This window comes from Tachysurus fulvidraco, chromosome 15, assembly GCF_022655615.1.
Source record: "Tachysurus fulvidraco isolate hzauxx_2018 chromosome 15, HZAU_PFXX_2.0, whole genome shotgun sequence".
NCBI lineage: Eukaryota > Metazoa > Chordata > Actinopteri > Siluriformes > Bagridae > Tachysurus > Tachysurus fulvidraco.
Window position 1 is genome coordinate 14,201,605 of NC_062532.1, and position 17,291 is coordinate 14,218,895.

At 42.6% G+C, this 17,291-nt stretch overlaps 1 protein-coding gene across 1 annotated transcript in view; it reads right to left on the reverse strand.

The window, feature by feature from the left end:
* The window catches only part of LOC113639508 (speckle type BTB/POZ protein), a 79,576-nt gene that overhangs the window by 56,101 nt on the left and 6,184 nt on the right, over positions 1-17,291 (reverse strand). The window contains exon 2 of the mRNA XM_027141384.2: positions 1,791-1,974. The gene's annotated coding sequence lies outside the window, so the exon portion shown is untranslated. The remainder of the gene's footprint in view (positions 1-1,790; positions 1,975-17,291) is intronic.

Sequence of the window (17,291 nt, forward strand, 5' to 3'; positions counted from 1 at the left end):
GCGAATCCTGTTTCTGTTTGGAATTATATCACTAATGAGTCAGCCTGAGGTGACTCCCCGAGACAACATCACGGAGACTCTAAAGGAAACTCATCCTCGTCTGTGTAACGGACTGTGGGATTCTCCACGGTGTGCATTATCAAAGCTGCCCATGTGCTAGAAGGATGTTCAGTTTGTGGATATTGTGAAGAAAAGTATAAAAGTGAAAAAGAAAAATAGAAGCACGGGACAGTTTCTTTAGTACAAATCAACAGTATTCAGGTGAGATGAAGATACAGGTTTGTCCTCTGCTTCGTTCTCCAGTTTAACAATCAGACGAGCCCGATTCCACCGATATATATATGAGGACACGCAGAAGCCTAGCAGTCTTCACTGCTGCCATCAAAAAGACCTAAAAACTCTTTCCCTGTCACAACAAAAAGTCAGACTGTTAGCTAGCTAATGTCTGGGCTAGGCCTGTAGAAATAGCCAGCGTTTGACTCGTACTGCACACGGATTTGTTTAAGCAGGAACAATAGCGACTTTAAAACAAGGTGTTTAAATGACACTGCGGCCTATCAATTACAGCAACAGTCACAACACAGCAGAAAGCCGCAAACGGAGGAGACGCCAGCCACTTGTCACCTCCCAATGTAATTAGGCACAAAAAATGAGTACGAGTTAATTCTGCAAGTCAGCTACTTTACGCACTTTATGTGCAAGACTTGTAGACTGTAATAAGGAAGGATCTGTTTAAGAGAATAATGATCAAATTCCCAGCGCTGTTCAAGCCTCATTGCTTCGGTGAGGAGCTCTACATACTGCTCCTGTTTCCTTTAATACGATCTGAACTGGGAAAATGATTCCTAATGTACAGAACTCTCCAGTCTCTCTCTCACACACTTCACTTTTTAGCATAATCAAATCAAATCCAATTGTATGTGTCACATACACATACAATGCAGAATTAGCACAGAAATTAACCAGTTGTATTAAGAGAATCAGAGTAGCTTACAGTCTCCCCAGGGGGAAAAATGCTTATGGGGTTGACTGAAGATAAAACCAAAAACCATCATTTTTTTCACTTAAGGTTAGTTTTGTATATTTACAATGTCTTACATAATAATAATAATAATAATAATAATAATAATAATAATAATAATAACAATAATAACAACGACATCACAGCTGGCTATAAAATGCATTTTACATAGCATGGGACCGATAGAGGGGGGAAAAGTATAAGTATGTTACTTATAATTTAAAAACAAAGTGACAGAACAGCACTAAAATAAGCATGACTATTTTTTAAGACTTTAATTAACTTGACTGGAGAGCAAAGTCTAGACACTGGTGTATAAAGCACAGGAAATGTACTCGTCTCAGTGCTCACGGTACAGAACTGAACTGCTCTCTCACAGTCTCTCTGTACACCCAGGCAGGCAAAACAATTGTGTACAAGTTTTTTATTTCTATTCGCATTCACAGTGCCTTGACTACTTAAGACCAAAGGACTCATGGTCCGTTGCGATCAACTTAAGCTTCAGGAAGATGTGTGAATTCTACTGTCTTGTTATGGTTTGTAAACAAATTTTTATCTTGACTGAGGGATGTTGCCATAGTAACAGCATCACCAGGAACATGCCTACTCTCCTCCCAGTTCTTTATTCTGCTCTTTCCTTACTTTCCATCAATGGAAAATCTCCTCGTTCTGGTTGTCACATCCTTAACTTCCTGAAACATCATTAGCCCCCCCATGGGACCCCACAACCCCTACACAACACCTCTCTACTCTCTCTCCTGCGTCTTACCTATTTCAGATCAAAGTCCATTAAACTCTCCTCTGGTGAGGCAGGTGTGTATCCATTGCCGAGCCGGGTGAGCGAGTGTGAGTGTGTGTCTCGGTCACGTCTTCTTTCTCCCCATAGGTCGGGCCGTGTGTTTATCTGTCCCTGGGTCGCAGTAGTGAGCAGTTCTGCTTTTCCTCTCAGGAACCTGTAGGCAGAACAGAAATAAAAAGGGAATTCCAAGTTTACACCAAGAGATAAACGACTCAAAATCACATCAAGCGCTGGATTTGTCAGGGCTATTTTCACCGCTTTCTTGCTTCCATGCTAGTTTACTGATAAGTCGAGCATGGAAAAGCTGCAAGACCTCTGCGTTTATCTCAGAAAGGCATGCATAATTGAGCAATCTCTCTCAGAAGGTGCAGAATGTGGAAAATCGTCCAGCTGGCCCAGCGAGCAAATAAAACAGCTGTTCTAGCGTGGTGGTGTTGAACAGAGTGTGACAGTCAAACGACTCCAGCCAAGCATCCAGATCATACACACGACTTTTCCTACTGACACGTACACACACACAACACTAGACCCAGGGCCTGTAATCTAGATAACTGCATCACGAAAGCAAAATTATCCCCCTCACATTTTTCTCTCCTTGTTCTTCCCTAATGAATGTTTTCAGTATTCAATTTCAGTCATGCCTGATTTGACCACTTTTGGCTTCAACATTATTATATCTTTATAATAGTTTCTTTTTTTAATAAATATAAGCTGACTGAATGCAGCTGATATGAAAAGGCTGCAATTTATCTTTCTTTGTAAAAAAGTCTAAAGTAAAAGTTTAGAATAAAAGTAAAAGGTCTATAAAACCAAATACTAATAACACTACAACAAATTTATATATATTATATATACACACACACACACACGTATATATAAAAAGATGAATATATTCCTTACAAATGATCATTTATTGTTTGCTCCTTTTATAGACATTAAGCCTATTTATTGTATAAAGCTTATACTGTACGGTCTGAATGTCTTTGAGAGTCCTATATATGATATAATATTTTTGTCTCTTCACCCACCCCGAGCCAGCAGAGAGGAAATACCTGTGAAAGACGTTAGGTGTGGGATTGGAGGAAAAGAAAAGAAAATTGAATTAAGCAAAGTAGAAAGGTTCCTCGTGCATCTCTATCTGATAAAGCATCTAGGTGTATGAGGCTGATTTGATTCGCAGTGCTGTCGGCTGACCTACAGAACGAACAGTCTTATTCAAATCCCAATTTCAAGTAGCATCTTAAAAAAAACAGCACAAAGAGACATTTCAGTGACATCTCAGTTCCTGAAGAAGAATCACTGGATCCCAGAGAGCACAGTGATACTGTTCAGTTATGCCATTTTTAATTCCACAAAGCCTCTTGCGAAGAAAAGGCATGTGACCTTGTGGGGAGGAAGAAAAAACAGGTGATACAATTGTGTGTGAAACAGACAGACAAGCAGGCAGGCGGGCAGATTGATTAGGTCAACACCGTGGGCCACTGAATGCAACTTTTAGTCATGTATTTGGAATAAATCATACACACGTGGGATAAGAACATGTTTGTGGAGGCGTGTTTTTCTTCTGCAGTAAACTTGGATTAAGTGTTAAGTGAAATGTAGTTCAGGGAATGTATACGTTAATGACATTCTGTGCTGAATCATACATGGTTCAGGAATGACTCTCTCCCTTTCTCTCTCTCTCTCTCTCCCTCCCTCCCTCGTGATATGACAAGGCAGAGGGAGAATTAGTCTCTCTCACTCACACACACACACCTAAACTTCACAGTGACACGCTCTTCTCTCATACTTTCGTGACCAAATGGCTGTCATATCAATTGTAGTGCAATAATTAAATTTATAAAAAAAATTTAAAAAAAAAGAGCGCGAGAGAGAGAAACAAATCGGACAATGAATGGAAAAAGTACCAATCCATGCAACTGGCTAAATACGAAAGGATTGCCAAAGAAAAAAGACGACAGAAGAAACAGCGGAAGACGAATTAACCAAAGGGGAGAAAGTGACAGAGAAAGATGAGAAGGGGCATGAAAAAAAAAATGAGAGAAAGCGAGCGAGAGAAAGAGTTTAGTCCCCGAGAGTAAAGGCATGTGTATTTGCGTGCCTCCATGTATCCCTGCTGCTCGACGGCAGGGAAGCACATCAAATGCACAAATGTGTTTTAAATGCCACTGATTTACTGTCATGAACATCGGCAGTGCTGTCAGAGAGTGAGAGAGAGAGCGAGCGAGCGAGCGAGAGAGAGAGAGAGAGAGATTTATGTGGCTACCCTGCTTTCTCTCTCTCTTTAACACACACACCAGTGGACAGTTCAAGTCAAGGAGGCGTTATTGTCATTTCACTATATATAGCTGGTGCAGTACAAAGTGAAATTGCACTTTTCTCCAGGACCCTGGTGCTACATAAAATAGCACAAATACCCATGCAAGACAAAAGACAGTGCAGACAAACACCACAAGACAGATACAGAAAATAGTGCTGACCAGGGTACATTGTTATTGAGCATCTGTAAACAAAAAAGAGAACTGTAAACAATAGAGGGTTCTAAACATATATACTCTTATATAACAACAGCAGTTGGTAGCAGCATTGAATTGTGGTGTGCAAAACAAGACTAAAGTGAATGTGTGAAGAAGAAAAAAACACCTGCGAGTCTAGTCTGTGGCTATTGAGGACAGTTACACAGTCTGGTCTGGTTGTGAGGGCCTGAATACTTCAGAACCTTTTTCCAGATGGCAAGAGGGTGAAGAGTGTGTGTGAGGGGTGAGAAGGGGTCGTCCAAAATGCTGTTGGCTTTGTGGATGCAGCGTGTGGTATAAATGTCTGTGAAAGAGAGAAGACAGAGTCTGATGATCTTCTCAGCTGTCATCACTATCTGCTGCAGGGTTTTGTGATCCAAGACGGTGCAATTCCCAAAACCAGACAGTGATGCAGCTGCTCAGGATGCTGTCGATGGTCCATCTGTAGAACATGGTCAGGATGGGGTGAAGAAGATGGGCTTTCCTCAGACTTCTCATGAAGTAAAGAGACTTCTGCTATATAGACAATATCCAGTATGTTTGCCACCTCACATGCTGATGGAATTAAGGCAGCACCGATCTGAGATTTGCATAGTCGAAATGTCCGGTGATAATAAACAGTCCGTCCCCAGAGTGTTCACAAAGTGCCTCCACAGCATTAGCTCTGAGGGGGAACATACACCCTGATGATAAAAATGGCTTGCATGTAACGGTCACAAACTCCAATAGTGATGAACAGTAACTAGAGACAAGCACAGAGTTCATGCACCATGTTATAGTAACCACACAAGTCACCACAGTGAACTTTACCACACACAGCTGCGATTCGGTCAGCACGAAGTGAGGCGGATCCGACTAGATCGATGGCGGCACCGCCATCACCGATGCGTATGCAGAACTGCACCTGAGAACAATAATACAGAACCCTACTCCTTACTACCGTTTGCTTGTGCTGTGTCTCAGGGCAGAGTTCATAGCACGGTCAGCCTTCCTCAGCACACGTGAGCTCATAGACTCCTACGTCTGGCCAGTGTCAGTGTGACTGACAGGAGAGTGAGTGTGCCATCCCTCCTACTCAGAAAGCATGACCAGTCTTGCTCTCTTGGTTCCGTGGATGGCTGCGACATTGCAATCTCCTGACACTAACACGCCGGTTCGAGAGATGAATCAGAATCAAACACGTGGCAACACTGACAAACACAAGCACAACCGTCTGTCAGCTCCAGTTAAACATATGAGGATGCTAACCAGAATACCTTATGTTTTTACATGTAACGTGAGCACGGAACAGAACGGATCTGTAATCATTCCCTCCAGAGCTGTGTGTGATTGTTGCAGCCAAAAATGCTTAATTTTGCTGCAGCTTTTTATTTTCAAAAGAACTTGCAGAGCTTTTGTGCTTTACTTTACTTACATCTACATGAACTGGTAAAATTGCAAGCACGAGATTCTTCTTCTAAACTCCTACTGGTGAAGAAATACGCATCCTGAAGTCCAGTGTATGGTAAGCTGTGCACGTGTTTGACACCAGAGAACTGAACTGTGCTTTGGCTGAATGTGTGTTGTGAAGACGCCACACGATATGTCGTGTCCCAAAGCTGTGGAAAATTTGCTTGGATTTGTGAGCACAAAATTCTGAACGTTGCCATAAAGTTGCTGACTCTTTGGGTTCATTCCAGACTTTTTCATTCACATTTACTTAGCTAACATGCTTCCTAACGTCGTGCTGCGTTAAATACAACTCTTTTTTTTTTTTTTTTTTTTAGCCGAGTCAGTTTGTAGGCAAAAAAAACATGAGAAATTGTTTGCACGAGATATTATTTGTCCATCTCTGAAGCTGATATCTGACAGATATCTGTGGAGAGAGAAATGGAGCAGCGGTGAACTTTAGGAAACTTTTAAGGAAACCAGACATTCCAACCAACAAGGTGGCTCCTGCAGTAACTTCCGGTAAAATGAAAGCATCTTAGGACCAGAAGAACAGAACGCATCTATGATGCTTTCCTTTAGTTCCTCAAAAGTTCCTGAACCTCAGCATCTTATGATTAACTTATGATTAAACACAGAGTTAAAACCATGAAATGAATGCGTCTTCATTCAGACGGTTATTAAAGTCACATGGACAGGAATTGACTGTTTTGATCAGCTGTCCAAATTTCCTCCCAAATTTAGAACAGACCAAGAAAGCAAGGGAAAAGTGATAACAGCAATTAAATAAGTGAGAAAATGAAGAGGAGACAGAAGAGAGAATGAGCTCAGCACTGGCCATTGATTTTGTTCTCCAAAAGAGGCTGAGACATTAAAGAACTCTAAAAGGCCCTGTCGAGTGTGTGTGTGTGTGTGTGTGTGTGTGTGTGTGTGTGTGTGTGTGTGTGTGTGTTAAAAAAAAGTCTCTAATGCTTTTTTACAGCCTTCACCACTAAACACAATGCCGTGTCATCAGCTGCCTCCTGTCCAGCTTTCATCACGCCGATAGATCATTAGGTGTTTAGACGCTGATGGGGAAAGTCATGTGACCCTCAAGGCCTTGAAGGACGGACTTTGCTTTGAAGGAAGAGGAGACGTAAATGAGGGAGTGTGGAGCAATGTCAGAGCGCTGAGGTGGAACCGGGAGGATGAAAGACGCCGATTTCAATGTTCGTTTTCAAAACATCCCTCGGGCAACACAAGGACGTTTAAAAGTCAGTGTTGATTCACCCTCTCTGGTGGGAGAGCAGGCTGGAGAGGGAACTGGCATGTGACTAGATTGTGCTGAAATGGATAAAAAAAAAAAAAAAAAAAAAAAGAAATAAGAAATGAAGAGACATATTTTTGAAAAAGTTTTGTCCAAGGATTGTGTGGGACGGAAAACTTTCTCGAAACTTAGTAGTCAGAAATTTGTCAATCATCAGATTTACCCCAGTTTGGAGTACATGGTGTGGGAGCAAATAAAACACTTAACTTATGGTAATAAATAACCATTTGGTGTACTGAATCCAGTGTTTAGGTTTTTATTGTTGTCGTGCTTGTTAATCTACATATCCAGAAAACTTCTACAGCACTACGACTTGGATCTTTGGCTTAGTTGACGTCTATCAAAAATGGTGCTCACGCTCAACAACCCAGCAGGTTCTGTTCGCTTCCTGCAGGCGGGTCGACTCCTGGGTCTGAGTTCGCTTGAAATTGATTTGAACCATGCTAGTGTGTGATTGCTGTGTTCTTTCCACTTAAATGATCTGCTCTTAGGGGAGAAAACACAGCAAAGCACCATGAGAAACGTGGGGATCCAGGAAACACTCGCTTTAATAATAACAGACTTTCCAACATCATCAGAACCCCAGAATCCCAAACCCAGAAAATTGGAAAAACATTAAATCCTACAAGGCCGTGACGGCAGGGAGTGCATGTCCGTTGAGGATAAACAGGTTATGGGTGTGCTGTAATGTGACGAGCACTTGGCTTGCATGATCGGCTCAGACGTTACAATCATCAGCGTTCTCATTTTCTGCTAATGGACTGAGCTGTATGACTGTTTGAGAATGTTTACGTGCGGTTCTCTGATCCTGGACACACAATAGACAAGCTTTACGCTAAACAGTGAGGGTGGTCATTAAAGCGAGTACGAGATGCCGTGATAAAAGTGTTTGTGAACACAGAGCTGTGATGTGAACACACTTCAGGATCTGTAAGCAGCGTAACACACACACACATCCTTCTGGCTCGTCGTACACCTTCTATAACCTGTGATCTAGTGGAACTGTCCCTCTACAGGGAACTGCATCTCTCAGGGACCAGGGACTGCGGTCGACTCCACAACTAGTCTGTTTATTGAAATCGGACATTTACGCATCATTAGTCTCATATCCAGCAGTGTCCTAATACACTAATTATTTCCTAACAGGAAGCACTGATTTTCATGGACTGGACTTCAGGTACATAAACCAGAAAAGTGGCTAATGATAAAGATGCAAATGGATTCAAGACTGATCCTGTTTATCTAAAAATAATAACAGCAGCAGCATTGATGGCACACAACTACCTTAATCATGTGTGAAGTGCATTTTAAAAAACACACACACGTTTTGAGTTGAGGAGCATTTATAAAAAACACACACACACGCACACACATACATGCGCACACACACACGCACGGATGCAGTGTGCGGATGGAAAGAGATCAAAGGTTTTGCAGATGGCTTAACGAGCTGTTAAAAACACGACAGCAGGAGGTCGACAGAGACAAAGACAGACAGAGGCAGAAGGACAGAGACAGGAAGGAAGAGGGAGAAAAAAGAAGCAAAAAGGGGTGCATGAGAGACTGAGAATCAGACAGGCACAGAAAGAGACTGATTCAGAGAGAGAGAGACACATGAGTAAGATAAACAGAGACAGACAGAAGGAGATGGAGACGGTTGAGGGGTGAGCAGCTGAGAGGAATATGAGCTGAAGCCGTGTTTTATGTGACTGTGTTGATTATCTACAGGTTCATTTCTACTCCTCTTCGTGGAAGAAATTTGGCTGTGTAAATGGAGGTCAGCTCTCGTTTTGTCTGTACAGACATAAAGACCATCTGTCTGATCAACTGTGATTTAAAAAAAATATCTGTTGGCACGGATGGCATTAACGCGACTCCAAAGTCCTCACAGATCTGCAGTCACAGTTTATACCCCTAGGCATAAAGCTGGGTTCTCAGTAACATGACAAACCTCACAGGATGGACGAGCTCTATAGACATCACAGCAACACGTCGTCGTCAGCCAACATCCAAAGATTCGACCGCACGACTGATCTAGTCTAGCTTAGCATGGTTAAAAAGTTAAACGCTTAATCTCTCCGTCTCTCATCACCGCACAATGACCTCCAGAAAAACTTTCACTTGCTGGGATTTATGAGGAACTGCAACACACACACACATTTTTTTCAATGAGGTTCAGGGCCGAGAGAGGGGACAATGAGGGGACAGTCCATAAGCCTCAGCTTGCATTTCTTCAAGTAGCTCATGTTTGGGGCTTTTTACACCTGGTCACTTCATGCGTTTTCTGTGATCGGATAGCTAAATGCCCTCCGAAACGTTTTCAAGACGGATATAAATCCGGTCGTTCAAACCACTTCAAGAGGTGGTCTGGGACACGTTTCAGATGAAACTGGACAGGTTGTTCAAGCCACATACGTCAGCACTATACTCCTCCCAAACGGAAGTACGTCACTCACAAGTGAATCACGGGTCATGCATCGCTGTTAAATAAATGCTGTTTTTTGCAACATAACCGCCGTAACAAATTTTTTCGTCTTCTTTTTGATTGCATTCTGAAAACTGCATGCACCAAAGCGTGTTCCGTTTCAATTACCCCGGAAATGAGGTCATATATATTTGCATTTTGGGCGTGAGTAGAAAGATCGGATTGATGTCCGATTCGCCGAGATGCATTTATGTGGCCTAATGTAAATGGAACAGTTTTAACAACTCAGATAGCTGTCGGATCAGAGACAACACATGAAGTGACCCTTATATGTTCATTCTGATGACATTCCGTACAGATCACGTGTGTGTGCTGACTGCTGTAAACTAAAGCAGTACACCACTACACACCGCCGTCTTCCTGATCATGCTTTGAGTTCCACTTGAACTGCCTTTTCTTAATGACATTTTGGATGGTGAACCCTGCTGCAACCACTTCGATATGTTTGGATCTGCTTGATAGTTTAATTAACAATTTAATTAAGCACAGAGATTTTACAAAAGGAAGCATGCCCAAGGTTTAATGCTCAGCACTAGCTCTTATATATTGAGCTGTTGAGTAATATTAAATGAAACAAAAAATAATGTGACGGTTGCGTTTCCAAACTAATGAGTCGGTGCGATAAAAACGTTCTCTTCTTTCCCCATGTTCCACATGCACGAGCACCAACAATGGCTTGCAATTTCGTTCTCACCTTGGGCACACAATCAGTGGAGTGGGACCCCTGCAATCAGTAGAGCTCTCACCCTCAAACACAAAAGGCAATATTCCTCACCAAATATTTAGTGATAATTAATTTAATGTTAATGTAATTATTTCGAGTAGGAATCTCACTGGCCTGAATCAAAACCCGCCGATTAGCATAGTGAACTAGCGACGGTGTGTGAGCGCTTGGCACTTATTGGCTTTGCGTCAGAAGGGAAAAAAAAGAACTGATTAGTAACTGAGGAGCTGAGCAGACTCATGTGTGTAAGCAAACACACCCTAACGCCAACACCTGACTGTCACACTAGTGCTAACCATCACTAAATACACTTACAACACAAATCTTACATTTCACTCAAAGTTTAAAGGATGTTTTAAAAATGTCTTCTTTAACCCAGAACTAGAGGTTAAATATGAATCTAATCTTTAATATATTTTTTAAAATAACTGATTGAACTTTAATAAACAAATACTCGACTGAATAAATGAATAATTTATTCTTAGATGAGTTTTAGTTAGAATTTTTAACAGCTGAATCAATAAACCTCAATTTAGCTTGATTTTGATATAACGTGAGCTCCTCTTTTCTCTCCTCTCTCTCCCTCTCTTCTTCTCTCCTCTCCCCCTCCTCTCCCCTTCTCTCCTCTCTCCCCTCCTCTCCTCTCTCCCCTCCTCTCCCCTCTTCCTCCTTCTCTCTGGTCTTCCAGCTTACATGACAGAATCCACTAAAACACCTGTCACTTAGTGGGCAGCTGTTTTCAACAAAACTTTTTTCAGGACTGACCTGTGAGGCTTGAAATAATCAGAGCACCTGCACACCACAGACCCGGTGGTCTAAATTTCAGGGAAACTGGGGAGTAGATCAAAAGCGTGACTACACAGTCCCTCAGTGTGGTATGTGCAAAAGTAAAACGTGGTTAAATATTACTACATTTACATTAGAAGCTAGAGGCGCTTACTAGCGTAAATTAAAACAGCAAGTATAAGCCTGAATATTTCCGTGAGGTTCTCTGATCACGGACACACAATAGAGAAGCTTTACGCTAAACAGTGTCATTAAAGCGAGTGTGAGATGCCGTGATAAAAGTGTTTGTGAACACAGAGCTGTGATGTGAACACACACACACACACACACATTCTTCTGGCTCGTCATACACCTTCTATAACCTGTCATCTAGTGGAACTGTCCCTCTACATCATTAGTCTCATATCCATCAGTGTCCTAATACACTAATTATATCCTAACGCACTTTTAAATCCCACCTCCTGCTGCACAACACACACAGGCTTATCCTCTCTATCTCTCTCACTCTCTCTATCTATCCCTCTCTCTCACACACACACACACACTTCTCCCTCATACACACACTTCCCCTAATCAGACCCTCTCCTAGAGAGCATTCTAATACCACACACACACACACACACACACACACTTCAGAGGAACCTGAAAGCACATGCTGGCAACTGCTACACTTCATGAATATTCATCAAGCTCATTACCACACAAGTGGGGAAACAAGCGATATTTCACATCAAGATTGAGAGAGAGAGAGAAAGAAAGAGAGAGAGAGAGAGAGAGAGAGAGAGAGAGAGAGAGAAAGAGAGAGAGAGAGAGCGCACATGGTTTTACAAGCGACTGGGACACACAGGCCCTGATTAGACCAGGTATTAACATGTGCCTAAATGGGTCAGTGCTGAGTAGGTAAACGAGGAGATTTACTCGTACCGCATGCAGCTAAAAGCTAATGTGTCCACCTGCATCCTGGACCTCGTTAAAGAACCACAGTGTTATCGCTGCTGCCACACGGTGTTCGTGTGAAAATGACAGAAATGAGACTTTCCACTTTCCACTGATTCCATTTTTCACTATTTCATCTCCAAATGTTGCCACTTTGTCATCGAATAGAGTTTGTAGAAAGAATCCTGTTCGAGTTCATCACTAGGTGGCGCTATGGGTCAGAAATGTGTGAACAAATTGTGATTCATCTTTTCATTGATTCATTCATCCACGTTTCTGTTTATGCCGAGCAGAAAGTGAAGACATTTCCACTTCGCTTTGCATCTAATCCAAAAAAAAAAATAACTTGTTGCTCAGATTTTTAGATATGTGGGACAGTTTGTTGAAGTAGTCAAACGGGAAGCGACGGCATGTCTCAGCAAACAGTTTGGCTTTTGTTTTTGCCTTCAGGTTTAGTAACTCTATGCAAACAAGTCCTGCTTTCGGTGCCTTCTGCTATTCCTCCGTTGCAAAGCTCAGCAAGATGTTTACACAAACGTCAAGTTTCATCTGTGCCTTCTTGTTCTGTATCAAATAAGCCTTTTGTCCAAGAGATGTCCGTCAGAAAATGTCTCGTACCTGCTGATTTAGAAGAAAACGTCTAGAAATCAGAGGCAGGTTTTCAAGATCTGGACATTTTGTTTAGACGGTAAAACAAACCTGTGTGGAACGAAAGCATTCAAACATCCTCAAACTGCAACTCGTACAGCAAACAAAAGCCCAAAATGTCTGTAAAGTGACAATTAACTGAGAAATCAGCTTCTTCTGAGGAAAAAGAAGAGTGCTTCTTGCCTTTTGTGTGTTCAGAGCTGAAAAGCTTATTAGTGATGCTGTTTTGGTGACATTTGAGCTCTGTTTCACAAATGAGTCTGCTGATGACCGTCTCCAGCGCTGAGCCTTCTGAAGTGTTGGTGGATTTGAGATCACACAGCTTCCTCGCAGCTGTCTTCCACAGGTTTCACAACCGCAGCAGTGTGTGTGTGTGTGTGTGTGTGTGTGTGTGTTCTGCTAACTGCCAACACTCAGCAAAAACACAATTTACGCCAGCACCTGCAGGGAACGTCTTCTTCTGTTTGAGTCTGTGCCGGAAAAAAACGCAGGCTACCGTTAGCTGAACACGGTCCAAGCCGTATCGAAAAGTTTCTCTTCAGATGTTCAGAGAGATTATATTCCTTGTGGTGCGATTTCAGCTTCTCCTGCCAGACTGGCAGTGAACTAATGCAGCTGGAACCAGAAGAAGGAAGAGGAGTGGAAGAGAGAAGAACGTCCTCATCATCATCCTCACACTTGTGTGTTTCTACGCCATTTCCTGCTTTCACATCTATTACACTGAAACACTGCCATTCATTTAGCCTCTCCAACATGAGCTCAGACTGCAGCCACACACACACACACACACACACACAGAGAAAAAGAAAACAAACAGACAAAGACACGCACAGACGCACATACAAATGAATATATGCACATACATGAATACTCAAATACAAACAAATGTTTATTTAATGTTAGTAGAATAGATTACAGCAGATCCCTCACACAGATCTGGGTATCAGTGAAGTTCTCCATTAAAGGGATCATGACCAGACGTGTACTGATGTCCTAGTTGTTCAGTAAATCTTAACACAAGTCAGTTCTTAACTCTGTTACTGTGTTCTTGCAAAATAAGTAATCTTTTAAAAATAATAACGGTTAAAAAAGTTGGGCAGTTGTGTGTGTGTGTGTGTGTGTGTGTGTGTGTGTGTGTGTGTGCGCGTGTGTGTGTGTATGTGTAATATATACACATATGAGTGAGTGTGGTGTTTAAAAAAATAAATAAATGTTAAAAAAAACCTTGATCTCAAAATAATAGCTAGGATTGCTATGCAAGCAAGGATTTAAGGATCAGTGAATAGCGAGCTCTTAAACACCCAGTACCTTCTGTATGGTCATGATGTTTGAGTCGAAAGGCACAACGCAACATGTATTGTACGCTCGCTCTCTCACTCTTTCCTCAAAAACAAAAAGCAATTTCACAACCATATGAAGTATTGATTTCAATCAGGCAAAGGTGTCCTGCTCTCCCTCTCACACCTGCTCTTTTCCTACTATCACACACACACACACACACACACACACACACACACACACACACGGGGTTAGGCTAAAACTCAAATGCCAACCATTCTGCATATCCGGCAAATCTCACACACAAAATTGTTGGTGTAGAAATGCCACTTCTTCATATCTCCTCACAATCTCATGGCCTTTTATTTTTCCAGTCACTCACTCACTCACTTTCTTGCACTCTTGCTTTCTCTCTCTCGCTCTCTCTCCCCCTCCCATTTCTCTCTCTCTCCAAATACCAGCCGTCATATCTGCAGCAATCTTCCATTTACATGAATACTAATGAAGAGATCAGACCTGACAGGTCAAAACGAAACACAATACGTGTGTGTGTGTGTGAGAGAGAGAGAGAGAGAGAGAGAGAGAGAGAGAGAGAGAAAGCTAGTGACAGAAACAGAATCAGTTTTTGCACATAAATGGATGAAGTCAACAGTACTTGGTCAGGAAAGCGTTAACCACAAACTCTTGATGAGATTTGACTGGGTATTTTTAGGAAAGAACAGATGCCAGGACATCACCGGAAATAAAGAGGAAATCTTAATGACTGGGACATGCTGACACTTTCAGAGTAGACAAACTATACAAGAACCGGAGAAATGTCTGGAAACACAGAAGAGATGCAGAAAGTGAACATTTGTGCTGAAGACAGAATCGTGCGTTAAATGAGCAGCGAGCTACGAGACAGGAGGACGTCAATTACGAGCGAATCGCCGGCGGACTTCAAGGAACTTATGTAAATAAAGGGAAGATGAAGGCGATGAAGAAACTTGTGTTTGAAATGAAAACTGCAGCAAAAATCTTTTATGGGCAGTTTGTTGCATGATGCTGTGTAAAGCCTGTTATTTCTGCATCAAAGCGTTATGATGGAAAGAGGAGGTTTATGGCAGAGGTGCAGTGTGCAGTAGCACTGATGCGCTCACATCCAAAAGCTAAAGCAGGTCATGCGGATCTACCCCAGATGCCCTGAGCCTACATGCACATGTCTTAGAAGGAGTGTCACGCAAACACTCAAGTTAGGTTTTAAACAACAGCATTATCCTTTATCACAGTCAGGTATTTCTCTCATGCAGGATGATGAACACAGGACATGGGCCTCCTGGGGATTTTCAACATGTACTCCATTACAAACAATCTGATGCACAATAGCTCGCTAGAGAAAAGGAAAAAAAAAAAATCAGATCAGCGCCCGGGCATTCACCCGATCAGTTTCTCATGTCAGTGTCTGTAAATAAATCATGTCTGTGATAAAACTCCTGCATCAGATAGGTAGAACCCAACAGTCTGAGCTTTTGACACCAGAGCCAAGCCTCTGTGAGCTGTTATGTACCTCTTAAGCATTAACAGAGACGAGCACTAGATTGTACAAGAGGCAAAAATATTCTAATATTCTTGAAAAGATCAAGACCATTTATTAAACCTACACAACTAACAAAACCAGCACCAAGGGCTCTTTAAACATGCTGCTTAAAAAAAACCCAACAACAACAAATGCACAGGCACACACACAATATGAGAGCGTAATAATATATTTCATCCCATATATGAGCACGCAGACAGGCATTTGCAAGCCCAATCCATATTTCAATTTTCATCTCCTCATGTAAACTAATTCAATTTGGGCTGTATTTCCTCACCAGCAATCGCCTGTGAGAAATGAGTCTATTCTCGGCCATGGAGTTTAAACGCTCCTATTCCTCTCTCTTACACACGCATACAAGCACACACTCACACAAGCACACAAGCACACACACACACACACAGACAGACAGAGACACACACACAGACAGAGACACACAAACACACACACAGACAGAGACACACAAACACACACACAGACAGAGACACACAAACACACACACAGACAGAGACACACACACACACACACACAGACAGAGACACACACACACACACACAGACAGAGACACACACACACACACACACACACACAGACAGAGACACGCACACACACACACACACAGACAGAGACACGCACACACACACAGACAGAGACACACACACACACACAGACAGAGACACACACACACACACAGACAGAGACACACACACACACACAGACAGAGACACACACACACACACAGACAGAGACACACACACAGACAGAGACACACACACAGACAGAGACACACACACAGACAGAGACACACACACAGACAGAGACACACAAACACACACACAGACAGAGACACACAAACACACACACAGACAGAGACACACAAACACACACACAGACAGAGACACACAAACACACACACAGACAGAGACACACACACACACAGACAGAGACACACAAACACACAGACACACACACACAGACAGACACACACACACACACAGACAGAGACACACACACACACACAGACAGAGACACACACACACACACAGACAGAGACACACACACACACACACACAGACAGAGACACACACAGACAGAGACACACACAGACAAGAGACACACACACACAGACAGAGACACACACACACACACACACAGACACACACACACAGAGAGACACACACACACAGACAGAGACACACACACACACAGAGACACACACACACACAGAGACACACACACACACACACACAGAGACACACACACACACACACACACAGAGACACACACACACACACACACACACACACAGAGACACACACACACACAGAGACACACACACACACACACACAGAGACACACACACACACACACACAGAGACACACACACACACACACACACAGACACACACACACACACACAGACAGAGACACACACACACACACACAGACAGAGACACACACACACACAGACAGAGACACACACACACACAGACAGAGACACACACACACACAGACAGAGACACACACACACACAGACAGAGACACACACACACACAGACAGAGACACACACACACACAGACAGAGACACACACACACACAGACAGAGACACACACACACACAGACAGAGACACACACACACACAGACAGAGACACACACAGACAGAGACACACACACACAGACAGAGACACACACACACAGACAGAGACACACACACACACAGACAGACACACACACACAGACAGACACACACACACACACAGACAGACACACACACACACAGACAGA